The sequence below is a fragment of the Pantherophis guttatus genome, chromosome 2, assembly GCF_059756535.1.
Source record: "Pantherophis guttatus breed Tessera chromosome 2, ASM5975653v1, whole genome shotgun sequence".
Lineage (NCBI taxonomy): Eukaryota > Metazoa > Chordata > Lepidosauria > Squamata > Colubridae > Pantherophis > Pantherophis guttatus.
Genome location: NC_142064.1, coordinates 224,928,045 through 224,955,273, shown reverse-complemented (window position 1 = coordinate 224,955,273; position 27,229 = coordinate 224,928,045). Strand labels below are relative to the sequence as shown.

Sequence of the window (27,229 nt, the reverse complement as noted above, 5' to 3'; positions counted from 1 at the left end):
ACCCATTTGGACGCCTATCTTGTTGATGAAATTATTATTATTATTATTATTCCAATAAATGGCTTCTCCATTTCCCCTACTCTCTAATCAGATAGCATCACTGTCTCTAGTAAAAAAAACCATTCTTTAATATCACATTCATCTCTTCTCTATTTACACAGAGATGGCAGCTTTTTTCTTAATATGAGCCCTTGTCAAGAAAAGCCCAAAGCTAATCTTGCCATTCCATTTACACGTGCCTGCAAAGCCTCCGCTCCACTTTTTTCATAAAGGTTTATATGAACAAATCTTCTCTGATTAATCCCACACTTCCCTCCACATGCATTTTTGCGTGAAGCAGCCCTTCTTTTCACTTGCTGTTAAAGTGGGATTTAAGAATGGGAAAAGCCTCTGGAACATAGGAGACTCCATTTGAACCCAGACATGCACACAAAAAATACCTATAGCAGCAAGAGAGGGAAACCACTTTGCTTTATTAAAGGGAGGATTCGTATCTGTTGCTTGCAAGCCGAGGTGAGCTTCATATAATTTAACCACCGGTTCTCCCAGCACCGAAAATGTGACCGTGCACCTTCCGCGCATGCACACAGCCTTCCGCACATGTGCTTTGCTTGCGCACGTGGCTTGCACACATCTGCACGGCTTAGAACACATGGATAAATAGGATGGCATAGCCCGGTGGGGGGGCACCAGCAGGTCGCTCCTACCGGTTCGCCTGAACCAGTACGAACTGGCTGAATCCCACCACTGCTTGCAAACATTACAAGCAAATCAAACTAGCTCAGATAAACTCTCTTTGTGGTGTCAAAGGAAGTGAGGCACAGTCTTCAGGTTCTGCTTCAAGAAAGGATGTCTTGGTATGGAAACAGTTGATTGGATCCCAGGATTGAATGGCTCTTGATTTAAATTTCATTGCTGCTCTCCTCCAAATGAGCAACTTTAAAACTCTAAAGGTAAGGTTTCATTTTTAACACTGAACAAACTAATGGAGACAGTTCAATGTAACACCATGAAAAGTGTACTCTGAATTGCATTAGCACCACACTATGCTAAAATATACAAACAGACTGGATTAGACTTCACTATTTTAGTATCCTTTGAAAAGTACTCTAGTCATTACTACAGATCATAAATAATTGATAGTAAATTCCTATAAATAAAATTTAGAGCAGGTTCTGGATGGAACTCCACAGTTACAGTATGTCCCCTTTCCACCAAGAGAGAGATTCCTGTTCACGTAACAGTCATTGTAAGTCACCCAGAACTCTTATTCCTCTCTCTACCTTCTTCAAGCCTGCTCCCAATTACACCCATGCCATTTTCTTTCCAATCTGAGCAAGCATTGAAATGTATTGGCTTGATCAATGATGATGGACAATGCGAAGATCATGTAATTAACCGTTTATTAACAACAGCTGTGCTAACTGCCACAGCTATAACTGAAACTGCTTGGAACTCTGCCTGACAGCTCTTACCTAGCCAGCTGTCAGGCGGCTTAACCAATCAATGAACAGAACGTTATTTTAACCAATCAACGAACAGAATGTTACTTCCTACTTCAGCAGACTTAATACATTGCACCCCTTTCCACCTGGATGGCGCATGTGTAGTCCTGGAGGTATGCTGGTCGGTGCCGGCTTCTGATCGAACGTCTTAACCCTGCCTCACTCACAGACTCTTGCGAGGAATTTCCCCAGCAGTTCTAATAACTACAGGTACGTTACTGCTTTCGACCTGTGTTTCAATTTCTCCCTCGGGGTTTGTCTTGTCCGAAGTAATCTGTCGGCTCAAAATCTGCTGCTCAGCATCTGGTAGCTTCTCAGCTTCTGGTGTGCCCCTTAACCCCTGTCTGAAACTTTCTCCTGCCTGGTTCTCTCTTTCTGTTATATCGTGTTCAGTACCCCATCTGACCCGTAGCTGGTCTTGGTGACGTCTCCAAACCTTGCCTTGTCCCATATCAACCTTATATGAGCATGGACCTGTAATATCCACCACCTTACCTGGTAACCATAATGGCTGACCCCCATAATTCCTGGTGTACACTTTATCACCCACACCAAAAGGTTAAGATATCCTACTTGAATCCAAAGGCTTGGCAGGGGCGTAACGGGGGTGTAACCTATCCAAAATTGTACGCAGCCAGCGACCCATCAGTAATTCTGCCAGACTCCGATTGGTAACCTGACAAGGGGTGGTGTGTTGCACTAACATATATTCCGCTATACGGTCATGCCATTTCTCTGGTCCCATGCAGCTCCCTTACAAAGAAAAAAGAGCTGACATTTACATGGTTGTTGAGCGCTCAAAGCTCTTCACACACATCCTCTCAGGCAACTTGACAACAACCCTGTAAAGCAGATTGACATGATGATTCTCATAAAGCAAATCATGAAAGAACATTGTTTCTCTGTGACCACCTACTGAGTTGTTGACAGAAATAGCATCTCTTCCATATATTCAAGATGAAAGTAAAAAGCAGCAACATTTATTCATTCAATTGAGCATCTAGATTAAAAGCAGACCGAAACAAACAAAAGAACAATTCTTTAATATCACATTCACAAAGGGCTAGTAAAACCCTTGTTAACAAAAAGTCCAAATATATAGTTTGGGAGAGAATTCAATTAAGATCAGGTCCCTTTCGGAAAAAAAAGTCTTCTTGCAAAGCTAAACATATTTAATATGATAAGCTATGCCATTGGGGAGTTGCTTCAGTTTTATGTATGTTGTTGTCCTCTTCCTGATCAATAATCTCTTTCTCCACAAGCAATAACTGTTGTATTTGAGAATATAGGAAGCAGCCCTGACCAATAGATTATCTGTATTTTCTTAGATAACAGCAAGTCTAAAAAGACAAATCCCCGCCCCCTCAATAGAAACATAAGTCTTTTGAAATGAATATCCAAGAACATGAATAGAAAGACATACATCCAGGTTAACTTTCCAACACAGAATGTCAACTTCTTACTTCTAATCACTTCTAAAATTCCACATTATCCCTGGGATTCATTATTTGAAAAAGAAGAACAAGGCTGAAAGTCATCAACATAGCGATGATATTCCCCACAAACAAATCCTGGGCTTCACCAAAATACATTTTGCTGCTTCATTTCACATTTTTGTCAATGTTATTTGGAGCATTTGCTTGTCCCATTGCATTTGTCAGTGCTGTTTCAATATGAAATAAGGGGTACAGATGTCAGGACCAAGAAGAAGTAGACAAAAATAGCCTTGGCAGCTCTTGCATGAATCTAGAAGGCATATAAGTATAAATTATCCAGGTGTTTTTTTTTTTAAGTAACATAGCCAGAATTCAATGATTGTGTTACTAAATTCAAAGGTGAGCCTTTGTCACAGCACTCAAAATATGGAACGGAAATTTACAACAACAACAAAAAAAGCCCTATTATTTCGGAAACGGAGTTTGAAGTACTACTTAGATAACTGTAAGTCCAGGTTTCTGCTCAAGGTGGGCATTTTAATTGAATAGTGTTTGTGAGTTCAAGGAGAAGCCAAACTTTGCAGGAATCTTGGAATCTTTATATGGGAGACTATGGGAAAGAAAGCGACAAAGTGTAGATGAGATGAGAAGAGGCAACACAATGCAGATGTAAAAGGCATGAGAAGAAAGCATTCAGAAAACTCTGCCTTAATGAACTCACTACTGCATCTGGCTGGGATTTTATTTTGTTGCAATTGTCAAAATTATGCTTTTAATGCAGATTAGCCTTAAAGATACTTTCCCGAAATCTGTTCGATTTTTGCTTCTCTGAAAGGTTCAGCTTCCTAGAGTAAGGTTAGGCTAGGGAACCAATGGGGGGGGGGGGTTGATCCCGAAGGGAGATAGATATGGATTCCCTGTTTATCTCAGTTTAAGACGTGTAAATTGAACAACCATTTAAGATAGGGAAAGTCACTTGGCTACAATTCTATTTCCCTGCGCTGATTAAAAGTTACATAGTTTGATGAATGCCAATACCGACTTCAGTTTGCGCTTTCTACCTGAATTCCTAAAAATTGGGGTCTGGCTGTTACAGGTTCCCATATTGAAGAAAAGCATGAAGAATAACCCATCTAATACTCACCAGTCTATTAATACATTATTAGCAAAATCAATGCTGGATATTTTTGCTGAAAAGTGCATCAATTTTATCATATATGAGGCCATCCAATCTTAATGAAGAAAAGTCTGCATTGGGCTACTGCATATCACCTTCTGCTCTCAATGGACTCTTTAACCTAGTTTAATCACGATCAGTCCTCTTAGACGTGTTAATCCACTGGTGGTACTGCTGATCATGAATTATGAGAAGTCTAATACCATAGAGGAACTCAGAAATAATCTTGAAAAAGGCAAAATAAGAGACAACTCAGTTTTAGGAAAGGAGAAGGCATGTCACCCAAAAGCCCTCTCAAAATAACCCTGCTTTGAAGCTTTGTTGTATAAGAGCAGGCAGAGGAAAAGATTCGGTTATTAAACCAAACAACAATAAAGTAGTCTTCCTGAAAGCATTATGCTGTTTCCTGACAGTTTACCCCAAAAGGCTGACATGTACACAGTCTGATAAAGATCTTGGATATGGAATTCAATATTGAACATAGCAGAATATCCAAATATGCTGCATTAAAGAGTTGGAGCTGAGTAAGCTCCAACCAGCTGCATACAGTACTTTGATCAATTTATTATATCTAAATGTCACAACTATCACTTCAATATTTTAGCTTCAGCCATTCTCAGTGACAGATTTAAGAAGATTTGCTGTGCTAAAAAGTTATGTCCTTACGGGAATAGAACAGCAAAATCAGTATCATTTATATTGTAATCTTTTCAACAGAGATGGGAGCAACACATTAATAATGGCAACTATTTCTTTTTCTTGATAATCAGATGGATCTTATGCAAACACTCTTCTGTCTGACCAAGATTCTAGCTTAGCATTTTGTCAAATTCTTTGGAGTAACAAGCTAAATTCATCTGTAATTAATATACTGTCATGTTTCTCTCTCTCAATGAGGCTACCTAACAGACTGTTTGGGACATCTAGATCAGGGGTGTCAAACTTGATTTTATTGAGGGCCGTGTCAAGGTTATGTTTGACCTCAGGGAGCCAGGGTGGGTGTGGCCAGGGTGGGCATGGCCAGCTCAATGTCACTCGTGTCAGGGCCGCCTGTAGGGGCCCAAGCGCTCTGCTAGTGAAAACAGGCTCCCAAGCTCCATTTTCAGCTGTGATGACTTCCTGCAACCCTCTGCCAGAAAAAATGAAGCTTGGGAGGGTGAGCTCCGTTTTTGGCTGCAATGACCTCCTACAACCCTCTGCCAGTAAAAATGGAGCTTGGGAGGGCTGCCATGGGCCAGTTCTTTGCTGTTTACAGGGTGGCCCCACGGGCCAGATCTAAACACCCTTGAATTTGATAACCCTGATCTAGATCATGTCCTTTGAAAAATCTACCTAATTGTTAGGAAGCTGAGTGAAAAAGACGCTTAGCTTTATAACAAACATGCATAGTCTCCAAATTGTATGAATTATAGCACAATACAGCCACCTGAACTGAAAAACTGGCTTTTCATTGAAGAACTTTGTCTGAACTGCAGGCAAGTAATTACAGGCAAGTCACAGCTGTGCCCAATCACAGAAGTGAAAATGTGACTATGATGGAGTGCAATCACACCCTTATCACCAACATGCATTCTTTTCAGGAGCATTGGTTCTCCGCTACTCAGAAGTAGGATTATCTGCTCAAGAGTTGAGCAATTTATTCTTGGAAAGCCTTTGGGGAAAAAGTGTGGGGATGTGTAAAGAAGATAACAAGATGTTCTGCAGTAGAAGGACAAAGGACAACAACAATCAGTGTCACCAATGACAATCTCATCTAAACAAAATAAAGTATACTTTTTGATGGAATCTTTCTCTCCAAGTCCAATAGTTGAGTGGGCAGAAGCTTTATACCCAAGCAGATAAATGTTAATATAGTTTTGCATGATACACATTTCAGCAAAATACATTTGTTTCTTTTGGTTATATATTTAGTGGATTTACTACTTCCTATAATCCCAAGTCTCTCTGTGTTTTATAGTTAATGAAACATTTTAAAAATGAAAAAATGTGTTGTTATAAAATCAGTCATCCATCCTAGACATCAATAGTTTCTGGAAGATAAAGCTAATTTTAGAGGTCAATTTCAATCCAAGCAGAAGGCTATCCCACAGTATAGGTGCATCCATAGGAAAATAGCACCTATGAGCTTCTAGCGTGCACCCCATAAAAATAGGGAGCAACCTTCAATTTCTCCTAGGACAAACAATCAGGCAGGGCAGTTGTACTTGGCAAAGGCTGTCTTGAAGTTGGGGGCCAAACCACAGAGGCATCTAGTACTCGAAAGCTAATTGGGAGCCAGTGGAGGTATAATATATTCATGACAGCAAGTGTCACTCATGAGGGGTCTTTGGTGCTCTCTGAGCTTGGGTTTTTGGTTTTTTCAAGATGGGCTTCAAGAGTACCCATAAATAGAGCTCCCTGCAATAGTCCAGCTGCATGGTATTTACTGCAAATGCAGAAAAGGGTTAAAATAGAGATGCCCTATTTTTCTGGCCAAGGGCCACACTTGATCATTAAATTTCATTTCATTTTATTTCATTTCATTTTATTTGATTTGTATACCGCCCTACTCCCGAAGGACTCAGGGCAGTAAACAGCCAACAATAAAATACATACATACAAAATTTAAAAAGCAGAGATAAAATTGAATTAAATAGTTTGGCCCAGACAAATTTAAAACCCCAATCAATTTAAAACAAATTTAACTTTAAATATTAAAAATACTAAAAAATTAAAAATTAAAAATGTTTAAAAAGAGGGAGAAAATTAGGCCAGGCCCGAATTATCAGAATTATCTGTCAGGTCTGCATTCTAAAGCATCCCAGATGAGATCAGGACAAACCAATTTTAATTTCATTTCCTGCATCTTTGCATACAGCTTTATATACATTTAATATTACTACTCCTTGGAGATATACTTAACCAGCAAGCAGACTTATTACTGGAAAGACTAAGCAAGAAGGTAGGCAGGAACTGTTAGGAAAAAAGGGCTGAAACATTTTTAAGTTCACAACGAGATAACATTTACTCGGATAGATTCCTCCCTAAGTCATTGAAGAGGAGGAGGAGGAGGAGGAGGAGGAGGAGGAGGAGGAGGACAATCAGACTTGTAAAATTCTGCTTCAAATAATCTCAATAAAAGCAGTTTTAATTTTCATGTGGAGTGGATTTCCTGGTCTGGCCTATCTAATGGGGCTGACAATTGCAACACCCTTTAACATGCTCTCCTGTAAATGATATAATGGCTTATACATACACTCATGGATCTTGTTGGACTCCATCAAATGTGTATTTAAATTGGTCCCTAGTGCTAAGCTATTTCATGTTTTGTTTCATGAAAGGGAATAAAACATAATACTTATAGGAAGAGGCAAATTGTTGAACTATAAATTCAACTATTGCAAGGGGATGTTTGGAGAAAACAGCTGATTTTTCTTTTATACTTTTACCACACTGCTTGCCTCTCCAACTCCTCACGTTGTATTTTAAAAATCTCCTTCACTGTCATAGAGTTCATAGCGAATCAGCAATGACCCTGTTCTGACACACATCTCTATTATTGCTACATCTAATCTGGTTTGTTGTGGTCCAGTGAATACAAAAAAATGAACTGTGTTCCAAGAGCAATGTAGTTCAAGTATTCATAGCCTTGGATTCAGGGGGTTAGTGCATGTCAATATTTGTCAGACAAACACTGCAGGAAGCAAACTAGCCTTTGTAAAGCTAATTTCTTCCCTTACTTTAAACTTGTGTACACATCTGGCAGACTAACCTAGCGCTCTCTCCAAACAAACATAATTACACTATAGAGGAGGTGGCTGCACTCTTACAGGATAACAGGCATTAAAGGTATGTTAAAGGACAGGATAGAGACATACAAAAGAATGCCTCCTGTGGAAAATTTGGATAGGGAGATATTTTTAACATCTTATATATTATTAAACATCACACTTAAATGTGATGTTATAGCTAATTGCCCAATACCAAGGAAGCACCTACATTGATTTCTCTGCTGAAGATATCAATGTGAAACTAAGAGGATGGGATCTTGCAAAATCAGCTTAAATGCTTTGAAAGGACATTTAATAGAAGCTCCATGTGTCCCTTTCACAAAAGTCCAACTGTTGGGCTTAAGTCATACAATCAGTGTCTGCAGTGAAGAGCTCATGTTTGTTGATGAACCATGTTAGTTGCAGCAGTTAAAAAATAAAAGACAGTGAAATAATCCTGAAGAGTTCCCCAGTCCATGGAATTTATAAAATAACAAGTGAGGGTCAATGTTAACATACCGTATATAAATTTAAGTACATCTGATTAAAAAAAAAATCCTAACTTCAGTTATGGGTTAATGGGATCCAACTTCATGAGGTTTTCATGGGGTTTTAAAATAGTTCAGCCAAATTTATTTAATTTGTTTTATCTCTATTTTAAATTTTGTATCTGTATGTTTTATTTTATGGCTGTTCACCATCCTGAGTCCTTCGGGAGTAGGGCGGTATACAAATTTAAATAATAATAATAATAATAATAATAATAATAATAATAATAATAATAATAATAATGATGATGATGATGTTGATCAGTAAAGAGATCTTGGAGTTGTAGCATATAACTCAATGACTGTTTAAATCAGAAATATAACTCCTGAAAAAAAAGTCTAAAAATAAATTACCAATATTATAAAATGAGTATACAGAATTATATTAAAGTACATTACTGTTGAGCCACATTCTCTCCAAAAGTATTTTATAGAAACAGAACTGGTGTCAAAAAAAGTTGATGAAAGAGCAGCATAATAGCAATTTATTTTTTAAAAATGCAAAGGGTAAAACAGTAAATAGAGAAATTTAGCTCCTTCTCTTCACTTTGCATAAAACCTTTCTGATTTTCTTGTAATACTAAGACTTACGTCCTGCAGTGAAGCTGAATGGGAAGATTTTTTTTAAAAAAAAAAAAAGAATTGAATTTACTACCATTGGATTTATTAAATATTACAAAGATATAGAGCTTCAGAAACAAATTCATAAAGGACATAATTACCAAGGACTACTGGTCATGATGACTTTCTTTCATGAGGCCTCTGTATACTGCCAGCTTCTTAAAAATACATATGCATATATTTTTTATGGAAAATATAGATACCAGTAGATGATAGATGATAAATAGACAGACAGACAGACACTAATAAAAGGTCATGTAAATAAGAAAAAAGAAAGAAAGAAAGAAAATGCTAAAGGTGCAATAAAGGAAAAATGTAAAAGACAAAAGAAAAGAGAAATATGATACAAAGAAATGGCTTTTAATCTTCTTTACAGCAATTATAACTCTGAATTTTCTTCTTACTCTGTCCATAGATTCTTTTTATAATCTATCCAGTCTAAAATCAAAATCAGAAATCAGAAGTGGATTATTTTCTTTTACCCAAAAAATTCTCCAATCAGCAATATACATAATTTTTTTTTGACCAAAGAAGTTAATTTAGCAAGTTCTATCGTTTTCACCAACCGTTCCTCCATTGTGAATAATGCAGTGGTGGGTTGCTACCAGTTCGCCCCAAATCGGGCGAATCAGTAGTGGCAGCAGCGGGAGGCTCCACCCACCTGCCCGGACATCTCTGCACATGCATTACTGGAAATCCACTACTGGAATAATGCCAAATCTTTCCATCTTTGTTGGAATACAATAATCTTGCTGCAGTTATCAAATATAAAACAAAGTTCCACGACTAATATCTTCTGAATCAGTGTATTTATTTGAATCAAAAAATTTCTAACTTTTTTACACATTTGGTATCAACATTTTAAACATGATAAAATGTCTCTTCTTGTTCACATTCCCAACATAACTTCGAAGCCCCATTATACATTCTAGACAATTTCTCTGTGTCTGTATATCAGCTTCTGAGGCATACAAACAAGCGGGGGCTACTAGGTTTATGATTTATATGTTCCCTTCCCTTAGGCATCCAGTGATCCACTATGAAAACTGAATGCAGAACTCAATGAGGCTTTGCCCTGATGTGACACAACTGCTACATACAGATAGGAGAACACATCCACTTGTAGCAAAGGAACAGAGTTGGATACAAGTTTTTCCAAACGATTTAAATCCATTGTGATCTTTTGTGGTTAAAAACAATGGACCTCAAACTGATATAGATTGGAATAGACCGGCTCCGATACTGCAAAACAAACTCTACCAAAACCAGCTCAGAATATATTTTTTTTCTAATTGGCATAAGTCCCTATCTCAAAGAGCTTCCTTAAATCCTAAAATTATCAAAGGCTTTCAACACAATAAAAGGGGAATAAGGAGAGAGGAGGAACTCAATAACATTCATTGTGGTCTGCCAGTGGCCTGCGGAGCTGGAAGCAGAGTTGAACAGTGAGGAGGCTGGGGAGGAACATGGGCCAGTCCTGGAGTCTGGGGAAGGCTCGGACGAGGGCTCTGCGTTGGAGGCAGAGATGGAGCCAGGGCCATCTGGGACTTATGTGCTGACTCCGGAGCCTCCAGAGTTGGACATCAGCGAGGCAGAGGAACAGAGGGAGCCTGTTCCCAGTGCACGCATGTGCAGAGCTGCCAGAAGGCAAGAACAGTTAAAATAAAAGTGACGACTCGGTAGTACAGTTTGGAGATGATTGGCTCCTCCCATAAGACATAAAGAAGGAGTGCCTTTGCAGGAAGCAACTTAGTTCATTCTGATCGGTTTAAACTCTGCAGCTCCGTTTTGACTCTGTGCTCTGTGTGGCCTTGCAAAGCTAATTGCCAATTAGGTCTTGGCAGCGTGTCAAGGGAGATAAAGGTGGGTGCTTATCAGCCTTATCCCGAAGGACTGTGGCAGACTTCTGTCGAACTCTTTATAAACTATTTGTGACTCATTACGGGCTGGGAATTAACTTATTTCACAGTTGTTGAAATAAAAAGAGGGTTTTTTGGGACTAATTATGTGTTTTTTACTGTCTCAGGAAGCTTAGGTCAGAACACATTTCTCCGTTTTATCCTAAAAATAAAACACAGATTTCCATCATCTTTGGGAAAACAGGAGACTACAGACTACCGATCTGAAATGAAATAGTGTTTACTTTCTCAGTTGCTCCCTCCCTCACCATTGCTCGTGGAACCAGCCTCCTGGATCAGCTATTGGATGATATGCCTGAACAGGCTGAGACAGTCTGAAAACTGAAGGTTTCCCCAGGGTGCTGCCCCTGATGGAATTAGCAGCAGAAGCTAAAACCTGCATACTGATAACTTTTTCTTCCCCTGGAAGGTTTAAAATGTTTGCAAGGAGGGGAGTAAATATAACATTTTGATTTGAATAGAATAATGATTAGGGTAACAGGTTATGCTCTGTCAAAAAGCTTGAGCCTCCTACAATGTAAATAAATGGGAAATTAGTCTTTTGAACCTTCATGCTACAAGATTTATGTACCATGGAACTGGGGGAAAAGAACAATAATAAGACTTATAATAAATATTTGAGTGTAGGACGGTAACTCCCTCTATATATAGAAAAATAACTCACAGTAAGAAATTGAACAATCATTCTCAAAGACTTCTATTTCAATTAGAAGTTTTGGAACTAACAGATCACGTCACTCTGAATTAAAGTCCCTTGTTATAGAATATATAGAACTTACTTCTGATTAAATACTATTAACTTCATTCTACAGGGGGACAAATCACTGAGAAAAAGGAAATCTGTAGGGTGGAAAATTAAGGTTGAAGATGTAAAGCAAATAAAAAATTGAGGCAAGAACCTCTGAAGAAACTTTCCATGTCAAAGGAAGTACTGTAGGCTTTAAATTTAGAGGAGTCTTGGGGCAGATTACTTTGAAAGAGCTCCATATATTTTATTTGTTCCCTTTCCACATGGGCTAAATTTATCTCACTCCTCAGACAGAGGAGGCCCATGGTAGCAGGTCTTGCTCCTCTTTTCTATTTACTTGAAGGGAACAGTGGGATTAACACCCAGCAGCGAGGCCACAGGGTTTCAAGAGTCAAAAACAATTCCCTTGCTTCCTTGTAGAACATCAACAGTTGCTGATTATATTGACCTCCAATACCATTCTTCATCAATGGCTATATGTTATGAGCCTGTGGAAAGATAAGACAACACTATTACAGAAGCTGGTGAAGAGACAGCATAAATGAAATAAAAGAAATGTATAAAATGGATGATTATGTACCATCAAATATGTGTCAACTCTTAGACATCTTCATATACTGTGTCCAAACTATTCTAGTTTAAGCCTGGTTACTAGCATCTCAACTGAGAACTCTGGTTTTTTTTTTCTTTTTTGTATTAAGATCTATTTGTGATCTATTTGTTCATTTTCCTAGTTATCCGTGATGTCCTCAAGAGCCTTCTCCAGAACCAAAGTTCACAGATGTCAATCCCTGTCTGGCTCTTTCAAAGTCCAAATTTAACATCTATAGAACATCACAAGAAAAAAAATTATTTGAACAATTCTAATGTTTGTAGGTGCAAATACATCTTAGCAGGAGCATATCATTTCCAAGATCTTCATTGCTGTCTACCAGGTTCAAATATTTTTTGGGATGCTGTATCTTTTAGCCTTGATAGTTAATCCTAAAATGTAGAAACTGTCAACTACTTCAATGATTTCATTATCAGTTCTGAGACTGGTTGCTATATATTGTGAGAATGGGTCTGTGTGTGCGTGTGCCCTGAGTGTCCATTCCAATTGGCCTAAGATGCCAATTCATAATAGATTAATAATTTAATCTTTCTCTGTTGAGCTTTCTCATGATCATGCTTCTCATATTCTATGTTCCCACTGTAATTTGTCTCTGCACCTTCATGTTTTCTTTTTCTGCATGGTAATATCAGCATGCAGATGTCCAAAAGGCTTTAATTTAACCAAATCATAGACTCCATCAGTTCTCTGAAAGATCCTCAGCTCTTCTTCAGGATCATGTTGAGGGCCATCTGACCTGAGCAGCTTATCGTTTGTCACTGTATCAACATTTGTTCTATCTTGCCTCCCCATCTGGTTTTCTTTGTAAAATACTGGAATGGTTTACCATTGCCTGCTGTGTGAAATGATTCATTTGTTGTCGTCACTAAAGTGATTGTCTGCCTCCAGCACCTTATATATATCAATACTCTTCAATACAGAGTATTCCCTTGCTTTAGCCGAGTAGCTGCAATGACCTTCATGTCTTAGGTGATCCTCCTCATTTCCAACTAATTGCTCCGTTGCTTGCTTCTCCAAATTCACCTAATCTGCCATTATAAAATGAGCAGGCTTCCTGGAACACAGAATACCCTACCTCTTTCTTTAATGCGTAAAAAAAAAAAAGTTGTATTTAAGTTACACTCTCTGACTCAATGGATTAAATAGACTTTGTTAGGATTACAGCTGCCAATCAAGTTCAAGTGCATTTTTAATAGTTTAATTTGTGGCACAGGGTTTCAAATAAAATCATCAAGTGCAGTCGATTAAACTCATTAAGCCCTTATGGACTTGCCTGTGTGCGGGGCTGTTATCAGATTCTGAGACATGAGAATTAATTAGGCTTCTGTTATCCTTTGTATGGATTAGTATGCTAGGCCCAGAGGCCTGGCATTTTTCTCTGAATATACTAGGCCTATAATCTCTTTACCAGCACTATGGGGAAAGACTAGGGCCTAAAGAGATTTCTTCAAGGCCCCTCAAAGATCAAACTATAGTGAATACCATGCATGCTGATTTTATTTTTATTGAAATAAAGGACTGTGCCACTCTTGTCTACATGTCACTGTACCTAGAAAGGTACTTTAAATTTGGCCAGCAAATAATACATGATACAATACAACACAACACACAATATGAAGTTTATCAGCAATCGTAACAGAATAATGGCGATCACTCACACATCTAGGAAATGTTCAGAAGAAAAACCGTAAATGGTGATGCTAACAGTTTAGTGAAAAATATAAATAATCTGTATTTACATTTACGAGTTACATGCAGGAACACCAACATTTTCTTGCAACCATGTGCTGCCCCTATTATTTAATCATCTATAATTTTTGTCAGATGTAAATGCCTTATTCTCTAATGTGTAAATAGTATATGAACGGGGTATCAGGGGTTAACTTATTCTTCACTTCTTAATGTATTCATAATTCACCACTCCCACATATAGCTCCACCCATTGTATATATAAGGAGCTACATGCACCCTTTTCCTTGCTTCTATCTGTGAATATTCAGTGAATATAGAATGCCTATTGTAAATAAAAGGAAATATATTTAAACCTTTAACTCTTACTAATCTTATTGAGTCTGATCCTGAAAATATTGCAACAATTTTGGAACTGTATGGATGGATTGGTTGTGCAGAAATCATACCAATAATATCTAGATGGTTGGGAGAAAAAAACCTTGCAGCATATCAGACTGAATGTTATTATACTTCTGTGAAACTCTTTACAATTCTTAAAAGTCTACATAGGATTGCATCCTTCATAGAATATAATCATTCTTACCATTTTTGTGTGTGTGTGATTTTATAATTCAAAAGTTACAATAGTTTTATTTGACAAATGCTTATACGGTGAACTTTAAACCATATCCAAACTTAAAGTTCTGAAGAAACTGATTAAGCATGTGCTAATCCAACTTCCAGTACTTCTGGGTAAAATATCCTTCTTCAAACTTTTTCAATCTAATTTTTAAAATAACTGTAATGCAGATAGGATTAATACATTATCTTTTTAAAATAATAATTGTATTAAGATTTTTATCTTTATAATGTAATTCTTAATATAATTATTATAAAAAAAGATAATGTATCAAGCTGATCTGCATTACGGTTATTTTAAAATATACAATGTACAAAAGATAAAAAAAATTCAAAGAGATAAAAGAAAAAATTAAAAAGTGCAAAAAATAAGAAAGAAGAAACTTCCCCTTTCATCTCCAGTGAGCAGAGTTAACATTAACAGTTTATCACCATCTCTTAAAATACAACTAACCATCAACTTCATCCCATATCCCACCCCATTCTCTATAAACAAGTCTTTAAAACCTCATCACTCCATCCTAATCAGCTAAATCCATTAAGGGTTTAAGAAGCAATGGCATAACTATTGCAAATTCTATCTAAACAACCCACTTTGAATTTTTCCTTTTCCTTTTTTTTAATTTTCTGTTTAAATATATCCCCACCATTTCATTTCTTTAACTAAACAAAACATTTAAAACAGGTTCTAGTCCACATAAATCCATGAAGTATTACAAAAAATAACAATCCATCTACTTAACCTTGATCAAATAAAACAACTCTGTATTATTTCCCCTTTTTCAGAACAATCTTTTAGTTTTTAGTTTTTATTATATTTGTATACCGCCCTTCCCCCGAAGGACTCAGGGCGGTGAACAGCCATGATAAAACAACATACAAGACAAAATTTAAATTTTGGCCAAATCTTTGGCCAAAATTAAAACTTCCAATTAAAACCATATTAAACCACTTTAAAACCCAATTTAAAATCATTTCTTCAGATAATATCCAAACATGTTTTCCTTTTTATGGTCTCTTTGTCTCCCATCAGAAAATCGTTGGCAATTTTAGCAAGCCTCTTTTGTAGATCCAGTACAATTATCCACATCACTATTTGTATTCTCATTGTCTCTTCCCTCAAAATCATTGACAACTTTATCAAAATTCTTTTGTAAATCCAATATAAAAATATTATCCATATTACTCTTGTATCCATGTTTATATTTGTATTTATTAAACCAAAGCCAGTTTCACTTGTACATCTAATAGTTTGTCTTTATGTGTATCTACTTTTTCCATAAAAGGGACACGGTGGCTCAGTGGCTAAGATGCTGAGCTTGTCGATCGAATGGTCGGCAGTTCAGCGGTTCGAATCCCTAGTGCCGCATAATGGGGTGAGCTCCCATTACTTGTCCCAGCTTCTGCCAACCTAGCAGTTCGAAAGCACGTAAAAAATGCAAGTAGAAAAATAGGAACTACCTTTGGTGGGAAGGTAACAGCATTCCATGTGCCTTTGGCATTTAGTCATGCCGGCCACATGACCAAGGAGACGACTTCAGACAGTGCTGGCTCTTCGGCTTTGAAACAGAGATGAGCCCCGCCCCCTAGAGTTGGCAAGTTGGCGGGAACGACTAGCACATATGTGCGAGGAGAACCTTTACCTTTACCTTACTTTTTCCATCTTTTTCCATCTGCTTATTCCTTTTTAAACCCACATTTAGATTGATTTCAACTTCATTCAATAAATCTTCCACAACTTCAGTTACAGAATCCAGTTTATTTATTATAGCAAATAATTTTAGAAACATTTTCTGTGTCCCAAAATCATAGATCACTCTTAGCTACTCCATTAATACAATCATTTCCTTAAAAAGCCCTCTAGTGACCAGCCTTCAAAGTCATCAGTTATTCAGATATAAATAAACACTGAAAGTTTCCCATGGAAAGGATTCTTTTAATTAACTTCAAAATCTTAATTCAAGTCCAAATAAACCCTAATCTGTTTAAAACTTTCTAAAGTCAATAGTCTAATTACCCTTTTGCCATCTCTTCTAAAAAAGAAAAAAAGAAAAAATTATAAAACCTTCCCTTGTAATCATCTTTTTAAAGAATTGAAGAAAAAAACCTTCATCCAGTTGACTACAGTAAATTTAAAATTCTGAAGGATGTCAATCTTTAAAAAGCATATATTTTTAAGTAAAATTCAAAGTGATTAAGAAGTGAGATTTGTTCAAATATTGAATCCATGAAAACTACATTAATGGATATAAGTTCAATCAAATCACACAAATCCCAGCTGATTGCAAGCAGTGACAAAAAGCTTGGTTTCTGCCATTTGCTCACATAAAACAGCTGGTCCAGAGTACATATGGGTGATCTCAAAGATCTCTTCTTCCTTCAGACAGATTTTGGCAGTCCAAGTCCAGCTGTTCCTTTCATAATGTCTCCTATTGCTCTGCAGAACATTTTCTAACCTGTTACTAGAATTTTCAAACGAGAAGTCACAAGTATATGATATTTTGACTCATATTAATCAGTAGTGGTTTTCACATACCTTCACTACCAGTTTGGAACTGTGAGCATGCATGCATGCTCGCTTCGCTCGCGTGCAGCATTTCAGCGCATACACAGAGCATCCGTGATGACATCCAAGCGAGTGGACGGAGCCTCCCACCGCCACCACGAGTTCACCAGGGGAAACCAGGGAAAACCAGTAGAAACCCACCACTGATATTAATCTCCAGAAATAAAGTCAACAATTACAGCACAATTACATTTTATCTACTAGCACTGATAATGATAACAGCCTCATGGAAATTCATGAGAAACTATCCAAAACTTCCTATCAAGTAATATTATAAAGGATATAGAAATTGTGGTTTCCATCTTAAATCGGTGATGAAAGCAAATCAAAATATTATTGGAAAAATCTGAAATCTTGGAACAAGCCAACACATGTAGGATATACAAAGTTAACAAATTTGGGACAGATAAGCCTATTAATGAAAGCAAGTATAAAATGCATCATACTGTGAAGAAATAATCAAACATTTATATGCATCCATGGTCTGAGTAGCAGTGACAAACCAGAAAAAGGATCTTGACAGATAGCTCATTGAAACATTAGTCCAGGTGCCAAGGTTCAACCTTCTGACACCTTTTCCTATTTTAATTTGTATTCCTAATCTGTTTTTTTACATTACTGTTTTTGATCGGTTGGACTGTTTTTCCTTTTGTGTAAAGATGGATGCAAAAAATGAGTTAAGAAGATTAAACAGATTAACAGAGTAGGAAGGGACCTTATAGGTCATCTAGTTCAGTTCTGTTTTCTTCCTGTTGCTTGTCACCTTCTTGCCATTTTCTCCCATTAATGGACCAATTGCTTCCATTATTATTATTATTATTATTATTATTATTATTATTATTATTATTATTATTTGGTTTTTACATGTTGAAAGCAGCTTTTTGTTGTTGTTATTTTTTACTTTAATTGCAAGCCTTAGTTCATTTTGATCCCTGGCTTTCCTCACTTCATTTTTGCAGGCTTGGGCTATTTGCAGTTAATCTGCCTTAGTTATGTGCCCCTCTTTCCACTTTTTATACTTGCCCTTTTTTGGGTTTCAATTTATCAGAGAGTTCTTTATGCAGCCATGCTGGTTTCTTTTGAGAGCTGTTATTTTTCTTCTTCATTGGCATTTTGTAAGATTGGGGTTTTATAATCTCACTTTTCAAAGTTTCCTAAACTTCTTGGGTTGCTTTTTCCCTTGAGGATTTTCACCCATGGAATCCTTCCCAATGTGTCTCTAAGTTTATTGAAATTAGTTCTCTTAAAGTCCAAGACTCTAGTTTGACTTTGTTCTATTGCTAATTGAAAAGTTTATCACAGCTCATTTGAAAGTTTATCCAGTATTCTGCTGCTGTGAAAATAAGATTACACAATTTTGTATGTACACTGAAAGCTTATCCACCCAAGACAAATTGCCTGTACGTCCAATCACATTTGGCCAATAAAGAATTCTATTCTATTCTATTCTATTCTATTCTATTCTATTCTATTCTATTCTATTCTATTCTATTCTATTCTATTCTATTCTATTCTATTCTATTCTCTGTCCTAGTTCTAGTCCTAGTCCTAGTCCTTATTCTATCCTATCCTATCCTATCCTATCCTATCCTATCCTATCCTATCCTATCCTATCCTATCCTATCCTATATATTTTAGTATTACCATACTTAGAACATAGCATTTGAGGCTCGAGAAAATGTCATACAGATAGAACATGTGAGGAAAAGATAAAACAAAATTATCAAGGGTCTAGAAAACATCCTTGAATAACATCCATGAATGCATCATCATAATTCTGGTCTAGGAAACAAGGATATATGGAGGTATAGAGACTTGTGCCCATTGTCTGGAAAGCAAGTAGTGAGATAAAAAGAAGGACTAGCGGTGACATTATAGCAGTGTTCCAATATCTAAGGGGCTACCACAAGAAGATGGGGTCAATCTATTCTCCAAAGCACCTGAAGGCAGAACAAGAAGTAAGGAAGAAGCTAATCAAGTAGAGACTGAACCTAAAACTCAGGAGAAATTTCCTGACAGAACAATTAATCAGTGGAATGGCTTGCCTTCAAAAGTTGTGGGTGCTCCAACACTGGAGGTTTTAAAGAAGAGATTGGATTAACCATTTGTCTGAAATGGTGTAGGGTTTCCTGTTTGAGCAGGGGATTGGGTTAGAAGACGTCCAAGATCCCTTCCAACTCTGTTAGTCTGCAATCTTTTCTTTCTCAAATAATAGGGATGAAAAGGATGTACTGAGGAACATTTGATGAAGATTCAGACAGGAAAAAGCATTTCCTTACATAAATATGAGATTTGCTCTTGCAAGAAATAGTGAAGCCTATAGAAACGGATTTTTAAACTCATGGAAGATAAAATGATCAAGAACTAGCAGTCATTATATTAATGTCAATTACTAGTACTGTTATTATGCTGGTGTCTTCCTTCTGGTCTTCCAACAGGTTAGCATATGGAGGAGCAAAACCGCTGTATTAGTGGCCTTTCGGTCTGAACCAGACAGGTTCTTACATTATTATGCTGTTGAGGTAACTGGTAACAGAAATCTGACCTCAGGCAACAAACACGAACAGGATGCTTAGATTTTAAGTGCCAGTTCAATATTTTTGCACAACCAGGGGAGAGAACATAAGAGAAAAACAATGTTAGTGATTTGCTGAGAGTTAGGGTGGAATTCAATGCTTTAGGCAGAGCCCTCAGCTGTGATTTCTTTGGTCTTTAAAGGAAGGCAGCAATTATTTACATTCCCCAATAAGACCAATCATACCCAAGGCCTCAACAAGTGCCTTGTTAAATGAGGCTTTGTCAAAGAGTCTTTTATAAGAGACATAAATCTTTTCAAGATAGGCCAGCTACCAGCATGGTCACTTGGTAAATGTATAAATAAGAGCACATTCTAAAAAAAAACACCGATGAGCTTAAAGGGGATGAAGAAAAATAAAATTCCTACTTTTCCTGGTCAGAGACCTGAGCTTACTTATATAGCCCTGGCAAATTATATTTGCCACAAGTTCACCATTGTGATCTTCCCACTGTCTTACTTGAGCTTACCAATTCTTGGTATTTATTACTTTATTATTTATATTTACCCATATGAGCCAATGACTCCTTTAGTTGATTTCAGCAATCAAATTAAGTTACAGCATTTATGAATAAATAACGTTATTGTCATTGTACGTGTATACACAGTATATCCATACAACGAAATTCACTTAACACCCAAAGACCAGGTCCAACACACATAACAATCCCCAAACACACTCCCACTCACTGCAATTCTCCACCCCTAAACCGTCCAAACATCCACACAACAGACCAAGCAATACTGTCCAACAACTCACTGATGGTGGCCCTTCATTGTTGAGTGCAATTATAGCCCTGGGATAAAAACTATTCAGAAAACGTGTGGTCTGAGTTTTAATTGTTCTGTATCTTCTGCCAGAAGGAGAAAAAGATCCAAAAAGATTGTACACAGGATGGGAAGAGTCTCTGAGAATGTTATGCAACTTTCTCAAACAGCGAGATTCGAAGATGTCGTCCAGGGTTGGTAGCTGGAGTCCGATGATATTCTGGGCAGTTTTAATGATTCTCTGTAGAGCTTTTTTGTCCATACAGAGCTGCTCCCATACCATGCAAGAATGCTGTATATCAGGACACTCTCAATGGTGCTGCGACAGTAGGACAGAAGTAGATGCTAAGATAGATTTAACTTCCTGAGCATTCTCAGGAAGTACAGCCTCTTCTGTGCCTTCTTCACAAGCATGTTAGCATTCATAGTCCATGAGAGGTCCTCCGAGATATAAGTGCCCTCTTCCTGTTATAAATTTCCTCTTCCTGTTGTTCTCCCATTTTCATTTCCTGATTGACAAAGTCATTGAGTGATTCTCCAGGTCAAGGTTAGTATAGTGAGAAAAATAGAGTTTGTTTGAGTCCCTGCAAATCTACTTATAATCTATCTCATATTGTATGCATGTATTGCTGGAGCCACTGACTCAACAACAGACATTCAAGACCTTACCAACACCACTATATAAGTGATAAAATATCTGTGGAGATTCTCAGTCATCCAGGTCATGGTTGTTCCAAAGGTGCTTTTTCATAAGGCAACTGGGACTTTGTTTTTTTCTTGAAGACATTTCGCTTCTCATTCAAGAAGCAGTTCTGCTTCTTGATATAGGAAATTTTGACAGGCCACTTTATTTTATTCCTAACCTCTGTAAAAACCTACCTTAACTCTTTGCAAGGATTTAAAGATTGTTATCATAAAAGAAGGAATGATTTTGCCCACTGATATTACTTTAAATGATACAGACTGGTAACTTATGTGAAAAGTGATAGGATGAGAAGAAAGCCCTTTTCAAGTGCTGCTATCAAATAAACAGATATCATGAAGAAGCATGAAACTCTTTCAAAAGTGCTTCGGTAGAGAGGAATGAGCATGTTGCCAGATACATTAGTTTGACTTGGATAATTTAACCACACTCAGTTCAGAAAAGAGACTAAAAATTTATCATAGCTCCACATTGGAAAAAAAACAAACATAGAAGACATAGCTGTTGGAAATGATTGCATATAAACTAAAAACTGTAGGTGTGTTCAGATTTAAATAAACCTCATCAACTATTATTTGGAAAAAGACCAGTTTAATTTAAGGGTCTAGATTTATTTCAGTTTTTAAAAATCAGTATTTGTAAATGTACAAAATGAACAATGAACTAGACTCATAGTGATTGATATCCTTCTACTGCTAAAAGGATTTAAATTCCATCTATTCCATAGTTTACTGATTACTCTTTTTATCAAATTTCCACCCCCAGAATCCCCTTGCTTCCAAGAATCAAGTTCAGCTCAATAACTGAACCATATAGTATTAAAACTTTATTTTTTAAAAAGGTCTTCTAACAAAATTGGTGATAAAGAAGCAAGCCTGTAAAGGAAATCAGGTGGGGGGGGGAGAGAAAATAATAGAGAAACGGTTTTGAAAGGAAAACACATTAAAATAACTGTTTTCCTTCAAAAAAGACAATGGGAATACTTAGAGTAAAAAATATAGCAGTTGTATGGAATGGAAAAACTTTAAGAATCATATTTGGAAACAGGTTCTGACAGGTTCTGGAGAACCAGTAGCAGAAATTTTGAGTAGTTCGGAGAACCAGCAAATACCACTTCTGGCTGGCCCCAGAGTGGGGTAGGAATGAAGATTTTGCAATATCCTTCTCCCAGGAGTAAGGAGGGAATGGGGATTTTGCAGTATCCTTCCCCTGGAATGGGGTGGGAATGGAGATTTTGCAGTATCCTTCCCCTGCCATGCCCAAGCCATGCCCACCAAGCCATGCTATGCCATGCCACGCAATGCCCACCAAGCCACGCCCACAGAACCGGTAGTAAAAAAATGTCTTACTATCCTCTACATATCCAGCCCATTCCATAGGTTATAATTCAGTGTCCTATACAAAGATATAAAATTGATTAAGTAACCAAGAAAAAACACAGTGTGTGTGTGTGTGTGTGTGTGTGTGTGTGTGTGTGTGTGTGTGCCCATGTAACCTGTCCCTGATTGGATTAAACTGCTCCCTCAAAAGCATTATCAACATTTTTACCTAGGTATTTCTTATGCAAAGGAAGAAATGGAGAATTCTCTCCCAGATGAAACTCTTTCAAGACATGTCTGGTCTATGAACCAATCCAGATACTTTTTGGAATTTTAATTCTACCTGTTACATATGTAAGTGGGGGAAAAATATTTACTGCACCCCTGGGTTCCCCCTGCTTGGCACCATTTCCTGCAAATTGTTTAATTCATCATAATTAAAGACAGGCAAAGAGAGACACTGCTCCTTTCCAACCTCTTTTCACCAAGTCTCTCTCATACTTCCCCCCTGACTCCCCTGCCTATGAAATTGATGAATGCCTCTTTAAGGTCTTGTGCCTGCCACCTCGACAGAACACCCTTGTAAATCAGATAAATATCTCAAGGATCCTTATCCTGGGAAAATGGAGATAATTGCAGTAAATTGAAGTGCCTCTTCTTCTTTTTTCAGCTGGAGTCTCTTGTAGTAACAGGTGCAAACTGACTGCTAATTCCTGTACCTGGTTTTTTTTTTTTTTTTTTTTGGCTCCTAACTCTCTGTCACAGAAGGAAAAAAAGCCACTAGTAGGCCTAAGTCATCTGTTGATCTGATATTTAACCAAGATAAATTATCAATCAGGAACCTTTTTATAGCTCTATTTGAGTGTTGTTGCAAAAGGTCACCTTACCAGGACCACAGTTAACTCTGACATTCTCAAGCTTACAAATATTCCTGCTGGGTAGCAGAGTGGCAGGATTCATCAGGATTTATTCCAAGCAAAGGCAATTCCCTGGAGTTCTCACAGCAGAAATCAATTTGGACAGATGCACTTTCTAGGGTGGCCACCAGCTGCAAAGGAAAGCATGGTCTGGAATATTAAATGCTAAGTGTTGTGAAAGGCAGCTCTCCTTGTTGGAAACAAAGCTGCCCAGGTTTGCTTTGAATAGTGAGATGGGTCATGTACAAACAAACAAACACAAACAAACTAACTAACTAAATCTACTCACTTCAGCTTCAGTGAACCAGTCAGCAGCTGAAGGTTCCTCTCTTTGTTATCTGGCCCACTCAGACTTACTTTCTCATGAAGCATTAGCCATGGAGCAGTGGTGAAATTCAATTTTTTTTACTACCGGTTCTGTGGGCATGGCTTTGTGGGCATGGTGTGGCTTTGCGGGCGTGGCTTGGTGAAGGATACTGCAAAATTCCCATTCCCTCCTCACTCCTTGGGGAAGGATATTGCAAAATCTCCATTCCCATCCCACTCTGGGGCCAGCCAGAGGTATTTTCCGGTTCTCTTGTTGTAGGAAAATCACGGGACCAGACCAAGCACTTCAATGCAGGAAAGGTTTATTATGCATAAGGTTCAAACAGCAGTTAACACAGCAAATTGTCTGACCAAAGAATTCTCAATTACCTGAAATTTAACCTCTTCACTCTGAACTATTCAAAATTTCCGCTGCTAGTTCTCCAGAACCTGTCAGAACCCGCTGGATTTTATCCCTGCCATGGAGCCAATCCAAGATTTAAAGAAGATTCACACATTCAACCATTTCAATTCCAGATAAACTCACAGCTAAAAACCTCAAGGGTCACTTGTTCATTTTGTTTGTCTTTATGAAATTTGCCCCAAGGAAGAAGAAAAAAAGCCCAACTTTTGTCTGCTATTTAATTCAGATATAACAATCTGGTGCCAGATTTGCTCGCAGATATCCTTAGAGCATATCAAGATGTTATTATATTTTAATAATTTATTTTAATTAAAATTAAATGAGAAGCTAGCATGTTACAAACACCTTTGTCTTATGCTTTCACACCCTTGTAGGCTTTATAGAGGCTTTCTTAGAAAGTAAAAATGATGAGTGGCTGCAATACAATATTTGATACAGAAACACACCTACCTGTTCAAAAACAAAAATAGGAAAATTCATTTGTGACTCACATCCTTACATTGGCATCTATGTTGGAAACAGACAACCTTCTTATGGGAAGCGTTGCATAAAAGGACTCAAACTAAACTCTCAATCTTTCAGAGTTGCTCACTATCCCAGAATGGCTATTTAACTTCCTCTCTATTCCCATAACAACTGATCATTCTAATGTTTTTTTCATATGTAGCAGAGGCAATGACACATAAACCAACCATACTCATACCCTGAGATATTTATATAATACATATACTCCTCAGATTATAACTACCTGTTAGCAACCATTCAGAATTATGACCAGTGGTGGGATTCAGCCAGTTCGCACCACTTCGGGAGAACCGGTTGTTAACTTTCTGAGCAGTTTGGCAAACTGGTTGTTGGAAGAAATCATTAGGGCAAAGAACCGGTTGTTAAATTACTTGAATCCCACCACTGATTATGACAGCACTGAATTTACAACTGGCTCTTGTTGTTTGGGCCATCATAGCATCCCCACAGTCACAAGATTGTGATTCAAGCTATTACAAATGGTTCACAATTATGATGGCTGCAGCGTCCCACAGTCATGTGATTGCCATTTATGAACTTTCCTGCTGGTTTCCCACAGGCAAAGTCAATGGGGAAGCCAGCAGGAAATCACAAGCCACTCCCTCAAGTCACTCTCACTATAGCTATTTTTTACCTATATGTACTCCATAGTGCCCCGCCTGCTCACAGCTCTTACCTGCAGTCTCACCTGCCAGCCTGGTTGCTTAACTCCTGCCTCTTCCCATGAGGTCCTTGCTTAATAGCCCTCAACATCCTCAGGTTACAATGGCAACCAAGGCTTCCAGGATTGCCACAGCTAAGCAATGTAGTCACACGAGGTTGTGCTTTACAACTACATCACTTAGCAATGGAAATTCCAGCCCCAGGATGCCAACTGTCAAAGAGTTTTAAAATTGACTGAATTAGCAGAGATGGCAAAATTAACTGCTTTGATTAGAGACTATGGATTAGACAAGTTTATAAGAGACTGGAAGTCATTTGTGGATTTTCTACATGTTAGATACAATTACAGATGGTTAACAGAAGGATTTGAAGATTAGTTTTAACTTTGGGGTAACCTATTGACTGTTACCATGCAGTCCATCATGCAGTTACCATCAACATGCAGATGTTGAGTTGATTCAATTACTAGATAAATAGATTTCCACATCAAAGATACTTGGTTATGTAATACAGCATTTTTGTTAGATACAGATGGGAACATTTTTAACTTTGTAGACCCATAATGTAAGGAGAGGGGAATATATTAGACTTTTGAAATATCTTTCAGCATTCAGCTGGGGTGGATTTTTTTTATGTTTAATATTAGATGTATTTGATATTGGAGGGGAGTTTACACATGTTTTCTTTTTGTGGCTAGTGTTGGATGTTTGTTAGTTTTTTCTTATTTTTTCTTTGTTTTGTAGTTTATCTTTGGCGATAAAAGAATAAACATGTTTAAAAAGGAAATTCCAGCCCCAACTACTGTTGTAACCTGAGGACTGATTATATCAAATTGCTTTTGTGAGATACAGTATATCTCAGATATTCTAGACTATGAATAGAAAGTTCTTTTACTCAGTACCTGCTTTTCATTCTTGCCCAGGAAATGGATAATATCTCAACTGCCTCCTGACAAACTCTCTTGATTCATCTAGAGCAAACAAAATCTCAACCTGGCTATAAAAATGGAAAAAGAAATTAAGCTGGGCCAGTGTCCAGGAGAAGTTATTGGTTCTCTTTCCAAATATGATCTCGTCAATCAGGAATAGGAATGGAAAGAGAGCTCATCATTTCACACAAAGGACGTAAAATGACCTTGCAATGTCCAATATTTCGCTTTCTTCTTGCTTCAGGAAGTGAAGGGAAAGGGGAAAAAAACTAAAAGAAAAAAATGAAGCCATCCTCAAAGCAATTTGGGGAGCCTGCCAAACACAAAAACAAATAGGAAATATGACACAAACAAAAAAATGAATGATGGTGCCATCTGGAGAGGATTATTGTTTTGTCTTTCGAGTTTTCCAGGAAACACCTGGGGTCCCACAAGGAACCAGACAGACAGAATTTTATAAGTGTGAACTTTATTCAAGGGTAGCAAACATTGGTAACATAAACACAACAGAGACAGCTATCCAGATAAACCAACTTAGATTACTTGCTACCTTTGATGTCTAAATACTCAGCTGCCTACAGGCCTGAAAACAAATTATTTTTCCCAGAAAATAAGAACTTCTTTCCCACTTCTACATAACGCACACATACAGAGTAAAGAAAGTAAAGAAAACAAGAACTGCAAAAAGTATTGATTTTTATAAGCCAGAAGGCATTGCAGTGTGCGCCTATATATCTTACTGCCTATAGGTTCATATGGTGAAACATTAAGTATTTGACTGCATCATAAACTGATGTGATTTTAGATTCTCATAATGGATATTAGAAGGCAAGGATTCAAATTCTTCTACTATGCCTGTCATATCTACACAAAAGATGCAAGCAAAATGGTTACGATAGCTACAGCTTT

General features: G+C 37.4%; 1 long non-coding RNA gene across 1 annotated transcript; it reads left to right on the top strand.

The window, feature by feature from the left end:
- The first annotated feature begins 1,538 nt into the window (after positions 1 to 1,538).
- Positions 1,539 to 9,826, top strand: LOC132710831 (uncharacterized). Its single transcript, XR_009621557.2, has 2 exons — positions 1,539 to 1,715; positions 9,452 to 9,826. It is a non-coding gene; the product is annotated as an uncharacterized LOC132710831 (long non-coding RNA).
- Positions 9,827 to 27,229: the final 17,403 nt, after the last annotated feature.